Source organism: Cotesia glomerata, linkage group LG7 (assembly GCF_020080835.1).
Source record: "Cotesia glomerata isolate CgM1 linkage group LG7, MPM_Cglom_v2.3, whole genome shotgun sequence".
NCBI lineage: Eukaryota > Metazoa > Arthropoda > Insecta > Hymenoptera > Braconidae > Cotesia > Cotesia glomerata.
In genome coordinates this window covers 8,349,843-8,365,712 of record NC_058164.1, presented here as the reverse complement: position 1 = coordinate 8,365,712, position 15,870 = coordinate 8,349,843, and the positions used below count along the sequence as shown (strand labels likewise).

Genomic DNA, 15,870 nt, shown 5'->3' with positions numbered 1-15,870 from the left:
AAAATACAATTTATGGGTTATTTTGAGCTCTCCGAGCTCAAAGAGATTGCTTTCCTATCCTTTAAAGCTCTTCGAGCTCAAAAGTCTGATAGAGATTTGATAAGACACTATTTTTTGAATTTTTAAACCACAATAACTTTTGAATGAATAAACCGATTTTTACGCAGTTAGAAGCATTCGACGCAGTTTTTCGAGCCTCACAAAGAATCTTAAATTTTGAATTGATCGCGCTAGGAATTTTGGAGTTATTCCGAAAAAAACACTTTTTTTGGTTTTCTTTCGTTCACGATATCTCTCGAATGAATCAACCGATTTTGACCGGGCTGGTGGCGATCGACGTGGTTTTTTGAGGTTAAGAGCTGATTAGTTTTTGGAATTGAACCTTTAAGCCGTTTAAAAGTTATTCCAAAAAAACCACATTTGAAAAAAATTTTTTTTTCATTTTTTTGAAGATTTCTCAAAATCTATTGATCTGAATTGGTCCAAATAGTTTTCAAAATTTAAGTTTGGTCAAGCTCTTTCGAATGGCATCAACCGCGATGAAATCGGTCAAGCCGTTCAAAAGTTATAAGCGGTTCACACACACACACACACACACACACACACACACACACACACACATACAGACACCGTGACAACCTCGCGGGGATAGTCAGGGAAGCTTCCTATGACCTTCAACCGTCGAGATCTGATGAAAACTCGATTTTTGCAAAACGGGGTGAAAACAATAACTTCCCGATTTTTGAAAATCTTCGATTTTCTTAGCGGGAAGTTAAAAATCTGGAAAACGGTCGACCCTAAAGGTCATCCCTGCAACTTCCCGCTAATTCCACATCTAAGCGCTTAAAATTGCCTTTTTATGAAGTTTTCGTGCTCTTCGAGCTCAAAAATATAATTTATATGTTATTTCAAGCTCTCCGAGCTTAAAACGTTAGCTGTTCTAAACTTTTGTTCTAAACTCAAAAGTCTGATAGAAGTTTAATGAAACAGTATTTTTTGAATTTTCAAACCACAATAAATTCTGAAAGAATAAACCGATTTTCACGCGGTTGGCAGCATTCCATGAAGTTTTTTGAATTCTACAATATACTTTTGAACACAAACTGCCCTAGTAAAAATGAAATGAGTTTCGGCTAGTAACTGGCCAGTTCAATTAGACTTGTCAGTTACTGGTTAGAATCGAGTGAAAACTTGATTATTTCTACTTGGGTGATCAAATCGAAAATTTTAGAGGAATTTGAAAAATTCACTTTTTTCGATCTGATGAAAACTCGATTTTCGCAAAACGGGGTAAAACCAATAACTTCCCGAATTAAAAAAAATTTTCAATTTTTCATAGCAGGAAGTTAAAAAAACAGACATCTCATCCATTTGTCTGTAGTCACGGGAACTATTTTTTATTTAAAAGCTTTAGATTTACTATCTCAGGTTTCGGATTGAATATGGCTGCAAAATTCGCTGTTGTTTGTTTATAATTAATTAAAAACTAAAAATCGACTAGTTTATGGTACATCTATTTACATGTAAATTGAGACTATAGCCTTAAGCAATACATGAGCGCTTGGTCATCTGTTTAGTAGTGCGCTTGTATCTTATTTTTCCCATCTGAGATGAAAATGGCGTGGAATTTGTTAAATTGTCCATTTAATTTGTATAAGTCTGATATTATGTTTGTACTATCGCGCTCTCGACAAGGATGCGCGGTAGTGTACTTCTACCAGACCGTTAAGTTTCTTTCAAGTAAGAGCAGATTCCAAAATAAACTTTCGGAATAATAAATTTAAAAATTTTATTTATTTTGTATTTCAAAACTTCAAAACTTACATTATATTCATAAATGTAATTTCAATTCTCACTATTAAATTTCAATTCTTTAATATTTGTACAAATTCTTCATAATTTTTTTATGCTTCATTGTAATGAAGGTCTAATTTTGTTTCGTTTTTTTAATTGATCTTCATCAAAAAATTTTGTTTGTTATCCTTCATTATAAATTTTACTTACTGCAACTAATTAATTTGCTGTGAACCTTTGAATGAATAACAATACTCAAAGAACACTAAAAATAACCTGGTAACAAAATAAGGGAAAACTCATTACTAGTAAGCGACACAAAGCAAAGTGCTGATGTTATATACAGTAATAGTGAATTATTGAGTACTCCGGAAACAACGAAAATGAGAGTTACTCAGAGTCGTCTCATCTAGCAATGTCAAGATTTCTCTCACTCAGAAATGAATTCCGTTGGATTTCCTTTCCTTTACTTTGCTTTCCTCTTCTCTCAGTCGATTCACTGGTAATTTAAATCGAAAAACGATTCCTAACTTCTTGGTATCGAATTTCGAGTAGACGACGCGACGAAAGTAAATGAAATGAAATGCAAGGGAGAAAACGACTCTGTTGAGATAACGTAAAAAGAGGAGTAAAATGTTTAAGCGTAGAAGGAGCTGGATTTAAGGCGCCGGGAACTACTAGACCAATGAACGAGACTCAGTAACCATTTCCTGTAAAAGGCCTCAAAGTGCTCTGAATGCTATAAATTGGCTCAAGCGCGAGACATTCTCTGAGTTAAGCGAAGACTGATGGTTACTAAAAGAGAAACACTTTATCTGTGTATTACTCTATACTTTGATAATAACCCTATTTATTACTATCGAACAGTGTAATACGATACCAGATGAGTTTTCAAAATAGGGCTCAGCTTACTCTCACCATTTTATTTTATTTCCATTTATATTGTTGATCATCAAAATTGAATTAATTTCGAGTTAAGTGCATTATCATATTGATAGAAAAATTAACCTGGTTCTAGAAAAACAATCTTGAATCAAGAAGATTATTTTAAAAATTAGAATATTTTAAATCAAGTAAAACAGTTTTTTAAGCAAGAAAAAATTTATCTTTTCAATAATAAGTTTAACTGTTTTTCTTGATTTGAAAACAAAGAAATTTTTAAAAGTTATTTTATTGATTTACGATTTTTTCTATTGAATCTTATTATTTTGTTTTACAAGTGAAGAAATTTATCAGTTTTATTACACACTGAAAAAAAAATTAACTTGATTTGAGACAAAAAATTTCGAACTAAGAAAATAATTTTAAAGAATTTCTTCGTCTGAAATCAAGGCAAAAAATTCGTGTATTAAGTAGATGTAATTTAATTCAGGAAATATTTCTTGGTTTAAAAATTTTTTTGTTTGATTCAAAGCAACAAATTCTTCAAAAAAATTTCCGTAATTTAAGGTTTTTCTCTTGAATTAATTCAACTTTTCATCTATGTGCTATTCAATTTTGAAAATTTCTTTTAATAAAAAATTAAAATGAAACAAAAGTTCTGTATAAAAGTTCCAAGTATTCCATTGTCAGTATTAAAAAAGTCATTCCAAAATTAGACGCTTCGAATAAAGTTATTTTTTTTCATTCCTATTTTAAATAACAATAATTTATTCAAACGAATTAACTTTCAACTTTTTTTCCTACAAAATTTTTATAGAATGAACTAACAATTTTATCTCCAGTTCTAGATAATGCCAAGTATGAAATGAATTTTATATGGGAATTAACAATCTAGAGAATCAAGCAGTCGATGGATTTTAAAAATTGTAATAAAATTAATTTTTATTTCTACTGTCATCGTACTATATAGGTGAAATGAAATACAAGAATTTTTAATATTAAAATAAAAATGAATGTTAATGAAAATGGTATGTTAAATATTACGAGATATGATGCTATTGATATGACGAAACCGCCGCTGGGGTGGACTTTAATTATGGAGCTATCTCGTCAACGTGGGTCACAGTTGAAAGAGAAATTGAGACAGCACCCAGCAAGAAAACGCGAGAGAGAAAGAAAAATAATAGAAAAATTTTTTCCACTTCGTCACACAAACTCTATTGCTTTACGTTCTCTCATTTTCACTCGTCCGCTTTATATTTTCATGATAACAATAATAATAATAATAGTAATAATAACAGCGTCTAACTAGTCCTCGATGGATTTAAAAGGTAAATATAATACAACAGCATTGGAGCTAAAGTTTTGACTATTTTGTTATAACTTCAAACAAATATATCAAACAAAAAAATTTTATGTGAATAGAGTCTCGGGCTCAATAAGAAACAACGGACAAATATTACTCAAATTTGAGACCTTGTATTTTAGACTCTGCAGCAGACCAATGAATAGTTATTGTTTGAAAGTACATGCAAGTTTTAAGCCGAACAAAGAGCTGATTTTCAGGAATGAGAAACACATGGCTGAGCGTTAGATTTCAGTTTTTAGTTTTTAACCTTCATTATAAGTTGGAACTACTGCAATTACGGTTTTAGCTTTCGAAATTAATACGTAGAGAAATCTGGCAGTGACACCTTAATTGGCCAAACTTGGTAATACTTTCACACATGTCTAATAGACGTGATAGAGTGTACAGATGTAAATACAAATAGTAACTTAATTAATTATTAACTTTAAAATTGATATTTTAAAATTATAGTTTCGTTAATGAAATTTTTTTAGGAAGTTAATTATGGAAAATCAATGCTAAAATTGAGATGTATTATTTTATTATTGATTCATTTTTTAATTTCTAATAAACTCTTTATTACTGCAAAAATTCTCTTATTATTTTATCAGAGCAATTATTTAACTGTCATGTAAAAAAATTTAATATGATTTTAATTTGGTAGTTGGTTGAAGAAAAAATAAAATGAAAACTCTTTTATTGAAGTCATGCTCATTGAACTGAATAATCGAGTCGCCACCAATAACTCTAATTAATTTTAACAACTCAATTACAATAAAAATGTCCCTTTTCAATATTTTTTATTAGAGATTATTATCATTATTGGGTAGAAAAAAATAATTAACAATATAATTTTTAATTTTTTGGTAGCTTAAAACTTATTATTGGCGAGAATATTTTCAATAACTTTTGATAGCCACGAGGCTCGAGTGTTGTTTATGGAATTCGAGATATCACTAAAGAAATTTCAAGGTTATTATAATAGCTGCTTGTTATTTTTCAAAAAATCTACTTGAGGTGGTTTTTATCTCTTATCTTTGATATTAACGAGGTATTAAAAGAAAAAATTAAAATTTATTTTCGAGGTCTCTTTGGCTGATTTATTGCAAAGCGTTATGGGGTATAAAGTTTGATGGGTTAATAATTTCTGAAAGTACCATTAAAGTAAATGATTTAATCTTAGGACATGATAGGTGAACTTTATTGAATATCAGAGAAATAACTTTTTTCATTAAACCATGTTTTAATTTTGGAAGAAATTTTTAGAAACAAACATTTCAAAATTGATGAAAGTATTTGATTTGATTTTATGCTCAACAACGACGAGGATTGAACATATGAATAATGATAAGCAATAATGTCTTGACAAAAATTTTTTTTGCAGCTTATTTGGGTTCAGAAATTTTTATATTGTAAAGTAAAAATTTTTTCAAATATTTTTGTTGAGATATTATTACTTGTTATACTGTTCACAATAATCATATGAACGTAAAAAATTTTGACAAAAAATTTGAAGATAAATTAATCCGGCTTCAAAGTGATTATTAATTAAATTATAAATAGTTTAAGTAAAAATTATTTAAATTGATAATTAAAAATAAGTGTATCAAGAAAATTAGCTTAGTAAATCATTTTTTAAGATTTTTAATTGACTTTTTATTTAAAAACTTACAGTTATAATAATTTGATTGTTGCATTTAAAAAAAATTGGTAATCAAAAATATGTATTTAAGTTAATACATTTTTCAACAGCTCAAAAAGCAAAAAAATTTAATCAATGCATATTGTAAAAAATCAATAATTAAAATATAATAAATTTAAAATTCAAAATTTTTATAATTAAAATAAATGCAATTATTTAATTTATTTTAAATGAAAAATGTAAAATTTTTAAATTAAATAATTATCAATCATGATTTAGTTACTAATGAAATAATGTCCAGTGTTCATATTATTGTAAAAATATAAATGTTTATAGCTCACTCCAAACAAGAAATTTTTTTTATGAAATCAATTAAAAGTTTTGAGTAAAATTTAACCTTTTTTTTAAATTATGTTAAAATACGGGCTTAACATAAAAAATTCTTGGAATTTTTCAACCAGTATGTAATTCATACATAATGAAATTTTTCATTAAAACTACTTTAGGCATTTGAAGTGTACCGAATTTGTTAATTTGACATGATTCTAAGCTTGACAGAATACTGCAGTTTTAATTGCTAATAATTAAACCTTCAGTTACAAAACTTGTTAATTGACAGGGGCAATCTAATAAATTGAATTTTTTACATTATTCAATTAAATTTCCCAATAAAAAAAGCACAGAAGTATAATAAAATAAATAGTTTACCGAAGCGACAGATAGAATGTCTAGAAGTGGCAGTGATAAAAAAGGTGAGGGGGGGGGAAAGGGACGAATAGAATAGAGTTTCCAGGCTTCCGTCCAATTTGTCGCGACTCGACGTGCAGAGGTGAACGAATGATCGGTAGCTTTATAAATTAGGTAGGTGGATAATTTTATTTTCTTGGTTTTTTTAGGCGCAAGACCGATTGCACCCTTGAGAGTATCCGCAGGAGATAATTAAAAATCTAAGAGCTAGACTAACTGTTGAATTTATCTCAGCTGTTCATGCTCGAAATAACTTCTCGTCTCGGAGAGTAATAATTATTATTATTATCGTCATCATCATTATTCTTTTTACACTTGAATTAATTCAGTAATTGTTAATGATAATTATAGTAATGGCTGATAATTAAATTTCGATCTAAAAATAATTGCTTTTGTTTTTTGGGTAAATTAGTTGCTAGATTTTAGATTTAAATTGTTAGCAGGCGTGTGTTTTAGCAGCATATGTTTGCTTTGTTATATTAGGCATGTAAATGTCCCCCAGAGGACTGGGAGCTGGAAGGGGCTCAGCTCGCCTATTCACCCTTTGGAATTCACGGGATCACGATTAATCGCAAATGCCTTACATATTCGTAGCCATATCCATGCTCAGCATACCAAACTACGATACTAATGGAGCCATTACCAACCAGTTCGTACTACTGAATCTACCGTCATGCCGACACGTAGATCGATCACTTCTGGGTAGTCAGTTTTCCCTTACAAACTTATAATTAACCTATCAGTTTATTCCAAGAATCCAATTATCATTTTCCTTTCAATTTTTCATTAAAAGACTTTACAATACATTATTTTTTTTTTTCAATTTTTAAACTTAATTCTATTTCATTTTTATTCAGCAAATGAAATACGTGTCATTTGTTAATAATTTGACTATTAATTAATGTAATAACAAAAAAAGCCTACACTGAGCCATTTCTTTACTCTACTCTCTACCACAAGGTAGCGGGCTTGTTATGACAGTAGTAGAAAAGTACAATAATGCGACACTTATGATAAAAAGCGTTTTACTTTCATAAAAATTATGCAATTACCAGTGTATGCACAGTAAAAAATTTCCACGCAAAATGTAATTTCGTTAAAAAGAGAATATTGTGTAAAAAATGTTTTTAAATAATATTTGACATAATTAATTATAGATAATTTTTAATTTTTTTTTACTGTTCAGAAGTAAGAGTCAATTATAAATAATTTTATCAACTGATAAGCAACAGTTAACTCTAGCATTAACTACTTACGGAATCATTTTAATTCTAATAATGATAAAAATAACTAATAATTACTTTTGGTTGTCGTCAACGTAATGTTTTTTTTTTTTATTAATTATTTAAACTTAGTAATTCCAATAATATTATCAAACATCTTTATTTTGGTATTTTATTCAAAAATATAGTTGTTATAATTTTAAATATAAGAAATGCTGTTTTCTCATTCAGCTTTATATTAAAAATTTGATTTTTTATGATTAATAACTTTCTGTAATTATGAATAAGCTTTAAATTTTTAAGAGAAAGATAAACTGTTGTTAAATTTGTCAAATCTCAAAAGTAAAATTTTTATAACACAATAATTTTACATCACAATAATGAGGATAAAAATTTAATTATCAAAGTAGAATTTTAAAAATCCGATTTCACTTAGCTAGAAACATTAATAAGTACATACAAGATGTTATGTAAATGATGATTGTATAACAAAACTCCAACCCTCGTAATTATTTCTCAACCCATTAGAGAGCATCCTTTAGCGTCATATCCGAATGGTATGGGGGTGTTCATCGCGTTTAGTATCCAGCCCTGAGGCATACGTCGTCGCGTCATCCCGGTAATGCGAGCCAAAGTCTACGCGTCTGAAGTAACCCTACAACGCTCATACCAGGACGTAAATTTCTCGCCCTCAAAGGTCGACGCTCCTTTCTGTTCGCCTCAAGTGTACACCACAAGAATGGCTCCCTGACGTTCCGCGAGCGTAATAAAGAACCGAAGAAGAAAGAAGAAAGATACTTTGGCGGAAATAAATAAAGAGAGACAAAGTATGAAAAAATGTGTAAGTATAAGTATAAGGGTAAGGGGCCAAAGTAAGTGTATACTTGAGATGAGAGAAAAAAATACGCTTCTAAAAGGGAGGAATGGAAGGTCTTCTTTATCATTGTTAGAGGCAAGCCTATACAGACTTTAAGAAAGTAGATAATCCTCGTATCTTGTCGGACAATATTTGAGTTATTCTACTGAAAGCCCAGAAAGTGCTACTGCCAGAGTATGAGCTCCAGTATAGACACTCGGTGACCTAGAAAAAATGGATTTTTAGACGTGAACTAAATATAAATTTCGTTCTTTTGTATCTTTGAATTAACTTCATTCGGGACAGTTTCTAACAGTTGGGTTGAGAAAAATTTCACTCTGTAGAACTCTAGTTTGAAGATAGATCTAATTCAACTCAATACAAAAATATTTAGTCCAGTACCCCGGGGAAAAAAGATCAGATCTGACCCAATATGTGACAGAGGATCTAGTGTAATGTAATCAGATTTAGTCAGATCTATTCAAATACATTGAAACAAAAAAACTACTTGAAACAATAAAAATATTTAGGAAAAAAATATCAAGATATATTCAGTTTTTTAAAACTAAGAAAATAATTTTCGAACATTGAAATAGAATTTGAAGATAAGCAAATAATTCTATTAAATTAACGTAGATTTTTGAACAACAAAATAATCTGGGGTATCTCATTTTGTCCTTTTTTAGTTTTTTTACTGTTGATTTCGTATATGAATATATCTTTAAGTATTATTTTAATCTACTTTTATTTATCAAGCGTTTTATTAATGTTTTGTATAAAAATTTTTAAATGTAATTCGTTCTTTTGGATTTACAGATTAAAATTTTTTTTATAGATTTTTGCATTTTAAATCATTTTAAGATGAGTAGTTAAAAAAAATTTTTATGTACTCTTTTGACACAAAACCCTATATCTAACTGCCATTTGAACAAATATTCATGTCTGGTCAGATTTAAATTTTTTTCTCCTGTTACGAAAATTGCTGAAAAAATCATAAAATAATTCGATAATAAACATTTCACCCATAAGCCCTCACTAAATTCAATAAAATAATTGATTCAGTTGTAGAATATATATGAAAAATAAAAACGAAAAAATAATGAAAATAACAAAAATGGTGGAGCTGGCAGGAAGTAGATAAAGCCCATGTGTGTTTAGACAATCAAGTGGTAATGGATACTGTTGAGTCGTAGGCAGACACACGCGTGCAACAATCTAGACGGTATGTGGTAGACTATACACTGAGAGGAATGATTTAGATACGACCACAACCCCGCTTGATACAGTACAAACCACACCACATATGTACATATGTGTATATATACTGCATCCTTTATCCGATATCCTATATCCACCCTCGCTAGTTAGAACTGAGCTCATCCCCTGAAAATTCCACCCTGGAATTTATTTCCGCGAATGTTGATTTCACGCGTGGGACGTGCAGCCGGGGGCTTGGCCTTCGATTCCATAAGCGATGGTGTCAGTGTGTACTACTGGAATAGTAGAGTGAAGGGTGAAGAGCAAAGGGGAATTGAAGAGGTCAGAGCCACGTAATTGTACCTGACGGACTGACTATAGCCCATACGCGGCGTTAGAGTATGAATGCCACTGCCACTGCCACTCCGCTATTCACTACTCACTACTCACCCCTTCAGCACAACAACTTCAGCTACAAGGGTTCAAAAGTTACGCAAATTTATTCGGGGTAGGTCAGAAAACATCACCGTGCACAGGACCCCTAAATTCGATTTTTTACAACAATATTTAGTGTTAACCCTTTTCCAACCCTCGTTTCATAAATATACTCCTTAAACTTTTGATGCGAAAAAGGTCTGTCTTATTCTGTATAGCACTCGGTATTTTAAGGCCGAACCACTACGAGCACCGAATATTAATTGGTCTTAATTATTTAGATTCAAAATTAAGCTAAAATGAAATTTAAACAAAATTAACATAAAAAATAATTTCAATTATCTTTTGGAAGCTACGATTATTTTGAGCATTTACATGATTGGGCTTGATAATAAAGAAAGTTTTGTTACGTTCTGGATTTTCCAGGACAAGATTTTAAATTCTAAATTTCCGGTTGGCCTCATTAGGATGTCAATAGACCCCGGGTAGGCCTGTTGCTAAGCTCTCTCTTAAATTTTAAAGATTTTATAGAGTTTAAATATATCAATAATATCAATTCCGATTAATGAGATATATTTATAAGAAAACTTTAACAAATAGATAGAGTCAGTCCATCTCCGGACATAAGTCCGGGGCCGAAGATGTTCATCGGCTGACTTGCTCAGGCCGATTGCTCTGGATTCGCATCCAGAGTACAAGAGAATTATAATAATTAACTAGCAGGTCGCCCCGGCTTCGCACGGACTTAACAAAAATATTTAAATTAATTATGATGTAATATAGCCCATGTCGCCCAGGAATAGTGTATAATAGCTTCCGCCGTAATTCGCTCAAATTCAGACACACAGACAAAAAGTTCTGATTCATCAGAATTCGTCGTAATTCGCTCAAATTCAGACACACAGAGAAAAAGATCTAATTCTTCGGAATTCGCCCTAATTCGCTCAAATTGAAAATTATAAATGATCGCTTTGAGAGCATTAAAACCTGATTCGCCGTAATTCGCTCAAATTCAGACGCTAAAGGATCTAACGTTGAAAATTATAAATGATTTCTTTGAGAGTTTCAAAACCTAATTCACACACATTCACCCTAAATCGCTCAAATTCGGACGCAGAATGACCTAATGTTAAAAATTATAAATGAACTCTTTGAGAGTTTTAAAACCTAATTCACACAAATTCGCCCTAATTCGCTCAAATTCGGACGTTGAAGGATCTAACGTTAGTTCTATAGAAAATTTCTACCAAATTTGGAGTCTGTAGGAACTATAGTGTGAAACTTAAAAATTTTCATTGTTAATACCCACCCCCGCAATCCCCTGTGGGATGGAATATCGTAAAATTAGTTCATAAACTATTTCTACATCTCTTACAGAAGATTTCTATCAAATTTGGAGTCGATAGGAGCTATATTTTAAAAACGGGAATTTTTCATTGTTAACGCCCCCGCAAACCCCTTTGGGAGAGGAATTTCTTAAAATCCGTTCTTAGCTGACCTCTAAATAGCAAAAGTAATATTCCTATCAAATTTCAAGTTTCTAGGTCTGATGGTTTCCGAGATATCGTGGTGAGTGACTATATAGATAGGAATCTCTTATAATAATATAGATTACTACGGTCATAATCGTAAACGTCACTTTGTACAGTAAAAATTTTGCGTTATTGCGTCACAAAATTTTGTGTTAAATATTAGATGCAAATTTTGTCATTAAATTGTGCAAATTTTAAATCAACTCGGTTGACACCACAAATATTAAAGCTTATTTAACACCTAGTGAAATTTTTATACCACTTTTTATGTCTACTACATTAAGCATACAAACAGAATAATTTTTGCAATTTTCTTTTTTTTTTACTCAGCGTTTGTTAGTACAAGGAAGTGAACGTTCAAAATCTTATAGTGAAAATGTTTTAAAAAAACTCAATAAATTTTATGTTCTCATTGACTGAATTTACTGAGAAATCGTTGATATTATTATCGGTTGTGTATGACATTAAAAATTATAGGTGTATCAAAATATTTCAATTTTTTATTTGAGTTAATTAAATATCAGTTGATGAAAACAATAAAACTCCTTATGAATAAACTCCAAAAATTTTCATGCCATGTTCTATTTTTATCTTAAATCTCGATAATATGTTTATTTGAACCAACTAGACAAATGTCCGTTATTTTTATTGCATCAATTATTATGAATGTGTCTATGAAATTTAGTTATAATTTACAAAAAAAAAAATTTAATAAAAAACTGCTTCCGTGATGGAAAACTGGAAGCCCCAAGATGCAATGCGCAATTTAATATTTTGTTCACATTATATATTAACTTCTGTTTTATACTTTACAGAGTATCACGTGCGCAAAAACGTGATGAGCTAGTGGGCAGATAACCTGCGGGTATAATAATTCTTATTCAAATTTTTCCTTACTCGGTGTATTAGTATGTATAGTCCATATAGTACACATATAACACGATAGTAGAAGTATTCTGTAGTAGTTGTGCTTCTGCAAGCGTTCAGTTCTTTGTTTTTTGCATCGTCGCCTCGAGAATCATCCTTCTTGCTTACTGTCTGACGCGAACTCAGGAGACTGTCTCTAGGGACCTTTGGACGATAGAAAACGCAGAAGGATGGAAAGAGACGAAAGGAGGTGTGCTATAAAAAGAGGATAATCAATATGTATAGCACATAAAGTGTGTAATCTCCTAGGCGCGAAGGAATGCGATTAAGGGTTGATGGGTTTCTCAATGCAAACAGCCTCCAAACCGTAATCATGAATGACAATCGGTCTAGGGGTGTTCACCGGACATTTAAGGCTCTGGGGCTATACTGTGGGGACCAGGACAAAGAAATTTGGGGATCTGTCTTTGTTTATGTCTATTGTATCAACCGATTGTGTGTTTAATTGGATATAAATTAATTAGACTGACACTTTTATATCAGCATTTGTTCAATTTAATTTAACGATTTTTGATGTTTATTTTTGGCTTTGGAGGGTAAATGATTTACATAACGTCTTATAAAAACAGAATTAAAGTTCTAAGTTTGTAAAAAAAATTTTTTTTTAAGCAAGATATTAACCCGATTTTTTTAGGCCATTTCGAAATTCCATTTTAAAACACAGTAACTACAGCGAATTAGTTCTGTTTTTGTTTTTGGTATGGTTGCATCTTTCAATATTTTAATTAAACAACCTGATGTTTCTTTTTTTTAATTTTATTTTTTGAAGTAAAACTTCTTTATCGACGTATGAGAAAAATTTTATAGCAATGTAAAAAAAAATCGTCACGATTTTCAGTTATGCGCCATGTTGTTTATCTATCATCAAAGTTCAGTATAGCGACGTAAAGAATAAATCTAGTAAACATTATTAATTCTAAAAACAATTAAAAAAACAAATTAAATAATAATTTAAAAATCAAATAAAACACAATTAGAAAATAAAAATATCTATACGTATATCTTTTTTAATTATTCGTTTCTAATGATTTATTCATTCATTTTGAATTCTATAAAATTATTGCATATCTACAAGATTAACTGTCGTCTTATAATTGTATTACTTTAAGTAAATAATTGCAATTATTTACTCATAACTTGTGTTCTTGAGTAAGTTATTAAATATCTGCTTTGAATTATTTTTACTAAGTTATTACATGAAATATGAATATTAAAGTTCGTTATATAATTTTTGTAAGCTGATTAACTAATTGTTAGATTAAATAATGGCAGAGTCTAAATAATGATAACAATGGTAATAATGATGCGATCATAATTGATGAAATACTATAATTATAATAAGAGCAATGACAAAAGGAATTACTCATATTATTTGTAAGCATGTCTGTAATACTAAAATAGCTTTAATTTAATACGGAAAAATTTTTTTTTCTTAAGCCTTATTGACCCAATTTCTGTGAAGTTGTAGTTGAAATAGTAAAAAAATGATAAGTCATAAAGAAGTTTCATTTCTTATCTGTGTACTCTGGTACACACACATATTTTTTATCAATATATTTTCTTTATTTTAAATAAAATTTTCATCGAATGAAAGTACAACCTCTTGTCCTATAAGGCAAATTTGAAAAAATTGAAGAATTATTGGCTACGATGTTTTATAATGGAGCAGTCGTCTCCTTAAGAGATATGTTTAATAAAAAAAAAAAATTATCGATAAATTTTGATATTAATCATCATTTGAGGATATTTTCCATCAAATATCTTTTAACTCGTCTGATAAAAAATTAAGTATTAAGAGAAAAAATATAAAATAAATCAGTGTTTAAAATTTCAGCTGCCACTAGAATTTAAAATTACTCGAAATAGATCCTCTGGAAATCTTTATTTATAAATGTATATCCATGAAAAATCTATTTGAAAACAATTATTATAGCAATATCTCGTGAGATTCACCGATCGAGCAAACACAACAATAGATATTGATTGTCAATAAAAGTGAACTGTTATTTATATTTGTTGAGAGTTTGTTGGGATTTAAAATAGTTTATGTTATGAAAATTCAGTTGTTGGTTGTTAAAGTACGGATTGCAATAGCTTACAAACGGAATTCGATAGCCAAGAGTTTTTTTCACCCTCATCTTTTGGCATGTCTCGACGTGGCGGCATCCGGTTTTTCACCCGCCCAACAGCATATACAGCTCTGACGTTTGAAAACGTCCCTTCAGCCAAATGTTGAAGTGAATTCTCATATTAAAATTACTCGTACGGACAGCTACCACCCGGTGAGCTTCACCAATACCCGAGAAACCAACTTATAGATTGAAAATATACAAAGTATCGAGATTTTACACTAATATTTATATTTTTCATATCCCTATAGTGCTTTACGCCCTTCAGCGCTCGAATACTCCGTTTGATCATTCTCAAAATATAATTTTATTTATTTAAGTATAAAAGATTTATATCTATATTTATCGATAAAACTTGTGAAAATATTCAATCACTTTTATTAAAATATTTCATTGATATTGGATTTCCATCTCTGTTCCCTTCGATATTCGTTGTATTATAAAAAACTTTTTATTACTTTTCAGTCTGCATTAACAACATTCAACATTGCTCTCATTTTATCTCATGTACTTTATTATTTGATAAATATTTTTGATTGCATAGTGAGTCTCTGTAGGATTGCGCTCCTCAACAACAACAATAACAATAACAATGTTTTTAATAAATACATTTTATGAGAGCTTTGCAACCACTTTTTAAAGTATGCTTTGATCTATCTCTTGCCATGTTGTTATCAATTATGATTTTTTTTTTTATTGCAACAGTGCTATATCAATAATCCAAAGGCAAAATTACGGAGCAAGTTCTTGAGATTCTTGCGAGAACGGAATTAATGCAGTTATTTATGAGTAGCAACATTTTCGAAACATCTAAGATAACTATATTATTTTTAGGGATTTAAAATTAAAACTTTTGTTTATAAGTGTTTATACTTTTCGGTAAAGAATTTTTATATTTTACAGTATTTTTATATTCTTATATATAGCCTGATATGGCCAAATATATCTATGTATATTTTTAACTTTCCGTTAAGAAAATTGAAAATTTTCAAAAATCGGGAAGTTATTGGCTTTACCCTGTTTTGCAAAAATCGAGTTTTCATCAGATCTCGACGTTTTAAGGTCTCAGGAAGCTTCCCTGACTATTCCCGCGATGGTGTCCGTGCGGCTGTGTGTGTGTGTGTGTGTGTGTGTTTTTTTCCTTAGGGGGGGGGAATC

General features: G+C 30.1%; 1 protein-coding gene across 2 annotated transcripts in view; it reads left to right on the top strand.

The window, feature by feature from the left end:
• LOC123268775 (homeobox protein 2) overlaps nucleotides 1-15,870 on the top strand; it is a 165,918-nt gene that overhangs the window by 77,329 nt on the left and 72,719 nt on the right. The window lies entirely within an intron of this gene.